This window comes from Camellia sinensis, chromosome 10, assembly GCF_055761805.1.
Source record: "Camellia sinensis isolate YWXY chromosome 10, ASM5576180v1, whole genome shotgun sequence".
In the NCBI taxonomy this organism is placed as follows: Eukaryota; Viridiplantae; Streptophyta; class Magnoliopsida; order Ericales; family Theaceae; genus Camellia; species Camellia sinensis.
In genome coordinates this window covers 79,123,041-79,130,483 of record NC_138970.1, presented here as the reverse complement: position 1 = coordinate 79,130,483, position 7,443 = coordinate 79,123,041, and the positions used below count along the sequence as shown (strand labels likewise).

The 7,443-nt window shown below is 35.8% G+C and overlaps 1 long non-coding RNA gene and 1 pseudogene across 1 annotated transcript; both read left to right on the top strand.

Annotated features, from left to right (window-relative positions):
• The first annotated feature begins 3,194 nt into the window (after positions 1 to 3,194).
• Positions 3,195 to 3,967, top strand: LOC114312229 (uncharacterized). Its single transcript, XR_003646781.2, has 3 exons — positions 3,195 to 3,342; positions 3,697 to 3,758; positions 3,885 to 3,967. It is a non-coding gene; the product is annotated as an uncharacterized LOC114312229 (long non-coding RNA).
• A 1,999-nt stretch (positions 3,968 to 5,966) lies between these two features.
• LOC114312272 (small COPII coat GTPase SAR1A pseudogene) lies at positions 5,967 to 6,293 on the top strand (annotated as a pseudogene).
• The last annotated feature ends 1,150 nt before the right edge of the window (positions 6,294 to 7,443 follow it).

Sequence of the window (7,443 nt, the reverse complement as noted above, 5' to 3'; positions counted from 1 at the left end):
TATTTATACCAAAAACCTTTTTATGCTGTAATTGTCAATTTTTATCTTTGCTTGATTGGTCGTGTGTCTCTTGGTGGCTGATAGTTTTTATTTTTGTTGGTATTTTTTGTTTCTTATTTTTCTAAGTGAAAGTAATTGGTGCACAAATAAATTGCAGGAAATGTAAATGAGCCCTAGGAAAATTAGCACTGGAAATGATATGTGTGTGGGCTCACTGATTCTATTGATATGATTTGGTATGTGTTGTTAGTTTTGGTATTGATAAATTTATTGTTGCACAGGCTACTGATAAATTTATTGTTGCTCAGCTGAGAGAAAATTAGCCTGTGATCTCGGTGTTTTTGTATGTGTTGTCAGTTTTGGTATTCTATTATCTGCACTACTATTTGTCCCTTGGACTATATTTGTCCCTTCAAGTTTTCATTGAGGAAACCTACTTTGGATTTCTGGGTGAACTGTGTCAGATTCGTAATTATTGTGGTTATATGCAATGCTGCTGCTTATATGCAATGCTGCTGCCATGGAGGTACATATATTATGACATGTTGAACCAAGCTATTTTTAGTAACATGTAACGTGAAGTACTTGATGTTTTTAGATGTTCTTTTCCTCAGGCACTTCCCATATTTCTGTATAGTCTAATCACTGCTTGGGGTGCCATCCTGATTTCAGTTACATTGATACTTCTATTTGGAGAGGTGAGGGATTTATCTTAGGTAACATTTCTTTAGAAGAGAGCTATAAAATTTGGAGCAGGTGGACAGCTGCTTGAATTTGCAGTGCAATTTATGGTTTATTAGGGTATTCGTGCCCGAGTTTACCCACTTAAAACTGATTTCTTATCCCTGCAATTTGCGACATGGGCAATTGAGGTGGGAATGTGTCTGCCCATTAGAAAAAGTGCTTATTAGAAAACTTGAGTTATGTTCTTGTAGCATGGATACATTTTCTGAAGAAGTGCTTTTAGAAAACTCAAATTTATTTTTCGCATCATGATGTTTCAATTTTCCTGGTTAAATCAGCATGGTGAATTTGCATGCGCTAATTACTACTAGTCTGTATGAACAGATTATACAACAATCTGTTTGTTCTAGATATGGGTTGGCTATTGGTGCAGTTGTAGCCCCATTTGTCTGCGTTCTTGTTTGGATTTGTTTTCCTGTAGCATATCCAATAAGCAAGGTACTTGTGTTTGGTCAGCACTATTGCATTGCATTAGTTAAGCAAATTCATTGGTTGGTCTTTCTAATTAGTCTTCTTGGCTACCCTTATTCTCTGTGATTTTCAGCTATTATATTTTCTGCTAGGACATGTACATGTAGCACTTTTCCGTAGAGCTGAGTTGAAAACACTGGTTGATTTGCATGGTAATGAGGTAAGTAGCTACATTTCTGAAAGTGTTATGCACTAACGACATTTTTTTATTTATTTAGGATGCAATTTGGTCGATCCCCCTCCCATGTCCCTACTGCCCACCCACCCACCCACCTACACCCAAAAGAAAAAAAGGACAATAATGTTTTTCCATCCTATTATTGTTATTGCTGTTAGTTTTTTTCTCTGTCAAGGCACGAAAAGGACAAATCACAGCTCATTTATATGACAAAGAGTATATAATTTTTGTCATAATAACAGGAAAAGTTCAATTGGATACAGGTATGTAGGGACACGACACCTGATGCCAGTCCAGCATAGTTGGGAATTCAATTTCCCCGGTTCATACTTATTATTTTAGTACACATCTTTTTTCAGGGCAGTATCATTAGAAATTGGTTTAAGACATACTATAGGATGGCAGTGAATCACAAAATGGCTCTGTGTAGTGAATTCCTTGTAGTTGAATAAGGCTTTGTTGAATGAGCATGCTCAGTTTTTGTCTATTGTCCCCCCCTCCCCAAGAATTTTTCTTTCTTCACTCTTTAAGACCATATTATATAATTTTTCCATGTTAAAAATAGACCATGTTGGGGCCTTATTTTCATCTTCTTGATTGTTTCTCCTACTAAACAACTGTCAATTTCCTTAGGGTATGTAGATTGTTGTTTAGCACTCTGTCTCGAAGACTTGAAGTCCCTCAGTGGCCTTACTATGCGAAATTTGAATCTCTATGTTCTTATAAGTTATAAGTACTCATTAAACATCTTTCTCTTGCTATATTTGTATTGTGTTTTCTCAGTCATTGTTGTCTTCTCTTGATTCACAAAATTAATTCATTCTTTGTGTTTCATTAGTGATGACAATATTAAAAGTAGCTATCAATTTATGTGTTTCATTAGTGTTGCCAATTTAAAAAATATCTGTCAATTTCTGTATGTGTTTACTTTTTTCATGTAATGCAGTTATGTGAGGGAAACATTGGGACTTTGGAGGAATGGACCGTGGAGATGATCAAGCTGCAGTGCTAAACCCTGGGAACAAACCATTAACACAGATTACTGAAGATGATTCATTTAGAGAATTTGAATTCAGACAGTATCTTTTTGCCTGCCAAGCAAAGGTGTGCAAGACAAAGAAGTAGGATTAACTTAGGTTGGTTTTAGATAATAACAGGAGAAGTTATACATAATGGAAAATTATGTTTTTTATTTCATACCAGAAGTTATTGAATTATTTGTTTTCCTCAATCATGCTCAATTTATGGCATGTAAAATTTTTCGTAGCGTTGAGTCTTTCATTTATCAGTAACACTTATATTATTCTTCTTGCATATTGGAAATTGGGATGCACTGCTTGAACTTGCTTTAGTACGTGCTCAGTATATCATAGTTAACTTAATTCTACATTTTATTGTTAAACTTCATTTGTAATATCTATACTAATTGCCTCACTGGAGCCATACTTTCTTAAGTTTTCTACAGTGCTTGTTATATTGGTCAAAACTTTAAATATTTTGTCTCGCCACATTTCAAGGGTACTTGGTTTTCTGCAATTGTGTTTTAACTTTGTTGCAATTATACATCTCAATTTTGCAGCTTTTATTCAAGTTGAATCGTCCCTTTGAGGTTGCATCAAGGGGATATTCATTTATTATCAGCTTTTCAAAGGCATTGGCACTGCATGAGGTATTTGACATGTTGTTCAATGTTCACTCACAGTAATAATAGTACTTTTTTTAAGCTATTATTGAAACGTTATTTATTCTTATCCTTTTTACCTCTCTTTTCTTGGTGTTTTTTTCAGAGTATGTTACCCTTCTGTATGTGTGAAGTTTGGGTGATAACTGCTTGCTTGGCTTTAATCAATACAATTGCTTCTCATTATAGTGATGGACAAGTGGCACCTGATATAGAAACAGAGTTTTATCGCCTTCAAGGTGATCTTTATTCACTATGCCGGATTAAGGTAAAGTTTACACGCATTGCAAGTGACTTCCAAACTCCATATACTTAGTGTGATATAGTGCAGTGTTTGCATACTATACTATGTAACTTGGTGAGTGGAAGTAATCAACATTTGTTATTTTAACCGAGAATGGAGTTTGAGGGAAAAAATAGTTGTCCAGGCATGTTTTTTGCTGACATATAGATGCGATGATATGTTTCATTCCATTTTTATTTCTCAATGGTTTCCCTGTGACAATTAACAACCATTTTTTTTTATTAAGAAAAAAAAGAATAGCCATGCATTTGTTCACTTGTTTCTACAAATTTACTACCATAATTATTGCTTATTGCAATGTAATTCCCCATGTTGCAGTTCATGAGGCTTGCATATTTAATTGGTTATGGATCAGATATAGAAACAAGTCCTGTCAACAGGTAGAAACACAACTTTTTAGCATACCAATCCTATTTGAAAGTAGTAGTCAGCATTGCCAAAGAGTTCCTTTGATCTTGCACTGTGGTCCTCCAACTCTCTCTCTAATATATTTTTCTTTTGTGCAGTGCTTCACTCAGCATGCTACCTTGGCCTAAGCCCGCAGTTTGGCCTTTAGTTCCACCTGATGCTTCATCTGAGGTGTTTGAGAAGGAAAAGGTGAGGTTTTTAATTTGGTATTATTGACATGTAACTACGAAAAGGCTTGTAAATTTGAGCACTGATATAAATTAAATAAACCAACCTTGTACTGGTTATTTCGAGGATACTTCAATTGATACTCTGCTTCTTTTGTTATAAGTGATTCAACTGGTTTGCTGGTTGTTTAGAATGAGTCTTAACTGAAGTCAAATAAAGTTAATTACATTTTAGGATGAAAGAAAATTTTATTCATAACTCGAAAATCATTTGATGGCTCAGTATGATGGCCTCAGTGACATCCTAACAAAGCGGCCAATTTTAATTGGGCCAAAACTGAAAGCTACTCTGGAAAACATGATCTGGTTTTTTACTTTCTTTGTAAAAATTAGTTTTTTCAATAATGCCTCCTGTGCGCTGAGGAGCTTCATCATCAACATCTTTACTTTGGATTATTGGAAGAAATAACTGAACAACTGTGGGATAGTCAAATTTATTATTGTCGCAGTTCAATTACATACATTAGTCACCAATATGGATCTTAGATGATATCTAGAGCTGGAGGATTGTAAGGACCAGGTTGTCAAAAAACAAAAAAAAACCTTGTTAAAAAAAACAAGCAGTTTTTGGAAATTTGTACTACTAACCTGAGCAGTGCTTGTGTCCTTGCATTGAATTGTTATGGTAATGTGGCTCAAGTTGAGGGTTAGGATTAAATGTTTCACTAAAATAGACTATGTCTTTGTGGGCACTTTTTCTGAGATACAACATGCCCTTCCTCACCTCAGTTAACATGTCAATAATGCGGTTTAAGTAATCCTTCTCAAAATTATCGTAATTATAGTTGTTACTGATCCTAATTTCATTCTCATTGAAAAATGTTATTGTTTATGTATTCCTTAAATCCATGCAGATGATTATTCAAACGACACCAAGGGTTAAGCACTTTGGTATTCAGAGGAAGCCATTACCTCTTGAACCATCTTTACTTCTGCGTGAAGCTAATCGCCAAAAGGCTTCTCTTTCTGCTGGGAATGTGTTTGAATTATTTGATGGTCGCTCAGCTTTTATTGATGGGTAATGGAAATTTAGTAATTGAATGCAATATATTGTTACATGCTATTCAAAGAAATGCATAATTTCTTGGAGGGGGAATACAATCTTGTTGGTTAGTTCCAGTGTTTTGACTTAAAATGTACTAAACTGCTTTAATTTGCTTTGGAAGCAAGCATACTAGTTGCTGATAACAACCTTCCCCCCTCCTTTTTTTCCCCTCTAATTGTTGAAGAAATGAACTCTAATATTTGTATCTTTGTGTATATGTAAATGTCTTTGTCTTCAGATCCTTTGAATTCTTTTGAGCCCTTACCCAGTTGTTACATGCTGGCAGCTTAGGTTCAGATGCATCTCCGAGGAAGCCCTCTTTCAGCTAAAGTAAATACTGTTTCCATGTCAAGAACTAATTCTTCACCTGGAAACTTTGAAAGCTGCATCGATCGACCTATGAGACTTGCAGAGATATGTGTTGCTGCTGAGCATGCTCTGCAGAATGGTGGACCAGCAGCAGTGATGATTTTATGAGTTATGAGAAGCCAACAAGACCCATTCTAAAGGTATCATTCTTGTTTAATGGAAAACCAAAACAGATTTTGATGATGTGTATTATAATAAAAACAATGATGAGAAGATGATGATGAGGATGTGGAGCAATCATTATACCATCGTATTTTATATTGCCACCTTTCCTGTATATAGTCTCCCTTTTAACATGACATGGATTGGTTTGTGACAACGGACCACTTTGTTGATTCATTTATTCATCTCCCAATGCATTTCCATTCTTAGGTGTTTAAACCAAGGTCTCTGGTCGATCTTGCTGCATCTGTTTCATCTACTTTGCTTATTAATGAACCTCAATGGGATGGAATAGTATATAATTTTTGTGCCTTGTCCTTTTCATGCCTTGTCCTTTTCGTGCCTTGTTCACAAATAGTATATAATTTTTGATCATCATGCAAGTGGATTCTGTAGTTTACCTTGTTGATGCATACGACAAAGAGAGATTTGCAGAGGCCAAAAAGGAGCTGGATGCCCTCCTTTCAGACGATTCACTTGCAAATGTCCCGTTTCTCATACTTGGGAACAAGATTGACATACCCTATGTTGCCTCAGAGGATGAGTTGAGATATTACTTGGGTTTGACTGGTGTTACTACCGGTAAGGGTAATGTTGACCTCGCTGACTCAAATGTCCGTCCTATTGAGGTCTTCATGTGCAGTATCGTGCGCAAGATGGGATATGGTGATGGCTTTAAGTGGCTTTCCCAATACATTAAGTAGGAGAATCGAAGAATGGTTTAAGAAGCAAGCGAATGTGCAAAGCCATCTAAGGGTAACTTTCATGCCACTGCTGCATGAATGGATATATTGGGAATGTAAAGTTTAATATGTAGCTTTTACCTTGTTATCTTGCAGACAGTCTTGCTATTTTTTTGGTGGGGAAGGTTAAGTTGATTCTGTTCTCTCTCTGTGTCTGTCTCTCTTTGTACTTGACACAATTGTAAAGAAATAAAGTTGTGGGGAAATGTTTATGATTGATGGGGAAATGTTTCGATCTTTTGCATTCCATGGCAACTGAGAGTGTGAAATGTTGTACTTTTGTCCCAAATTCCCAATAGCTTTTGCTAATCAAAGCCCCAAAACTAGTAAGGGCACTCGTGCCTCAGTAAGTTATACTTTTGCCGACTAAATAAAGTAGTCGGTGTATCACCAAGCACATTTGGCGACTAAATAATTAGTCGTTAAAATTATTAATTTTGGCAACCAAAGGATTTGGTCGCGAATAGGTCTATTGCCGACTAAAGTTTTAGTTGCGCAAATCATGTTTGGTCGCGGAATGTGACAATTGGCGACCAAACAATTTGGTCGTGGAATGTGACAATTGGCGACCAATTTTTTTGGTCGCGGAATGTGACAATTGGCAACAAAATGTTTTTGGTCGTGGAATGTCACAATTGGCGACCAAACTTTTTGGTCGTTGAATGTGATAATTGGCGACCAAACTTTTTGGTCGCGAAATGTGTCAATTGGCGACTAAGATATTTGGTCGGGAAAATATCACTTTTCGCGACCAAAGTGTTTTAGCGACTAAATGAATTAGTCGCGGTAATGATATATTTAGCGACCAAAAATTTAGTCGGCAAATCCGACTTTTCCCGACCAACCAAAATTTTGGTCGCGAATTACTTTTGCCGACCCTCAATTGGCAACCAAAGTAGCGACCAAAAAAATTGGTTGCAGATAACTTTTGCCGACCAAAAATGGGCTTTTAGTGACCAATTTTTTGGTCGGCAAAAGTGTTAATTCTTGTGGTGTATTTTATTATATTTATTTTAAAAGAATACATTGTCCATTTTTAAAATTATATTTGTCATTCATATTTTTTAATGAAAAATATAATAATACAATATAAACTATGGTTATAAAATCA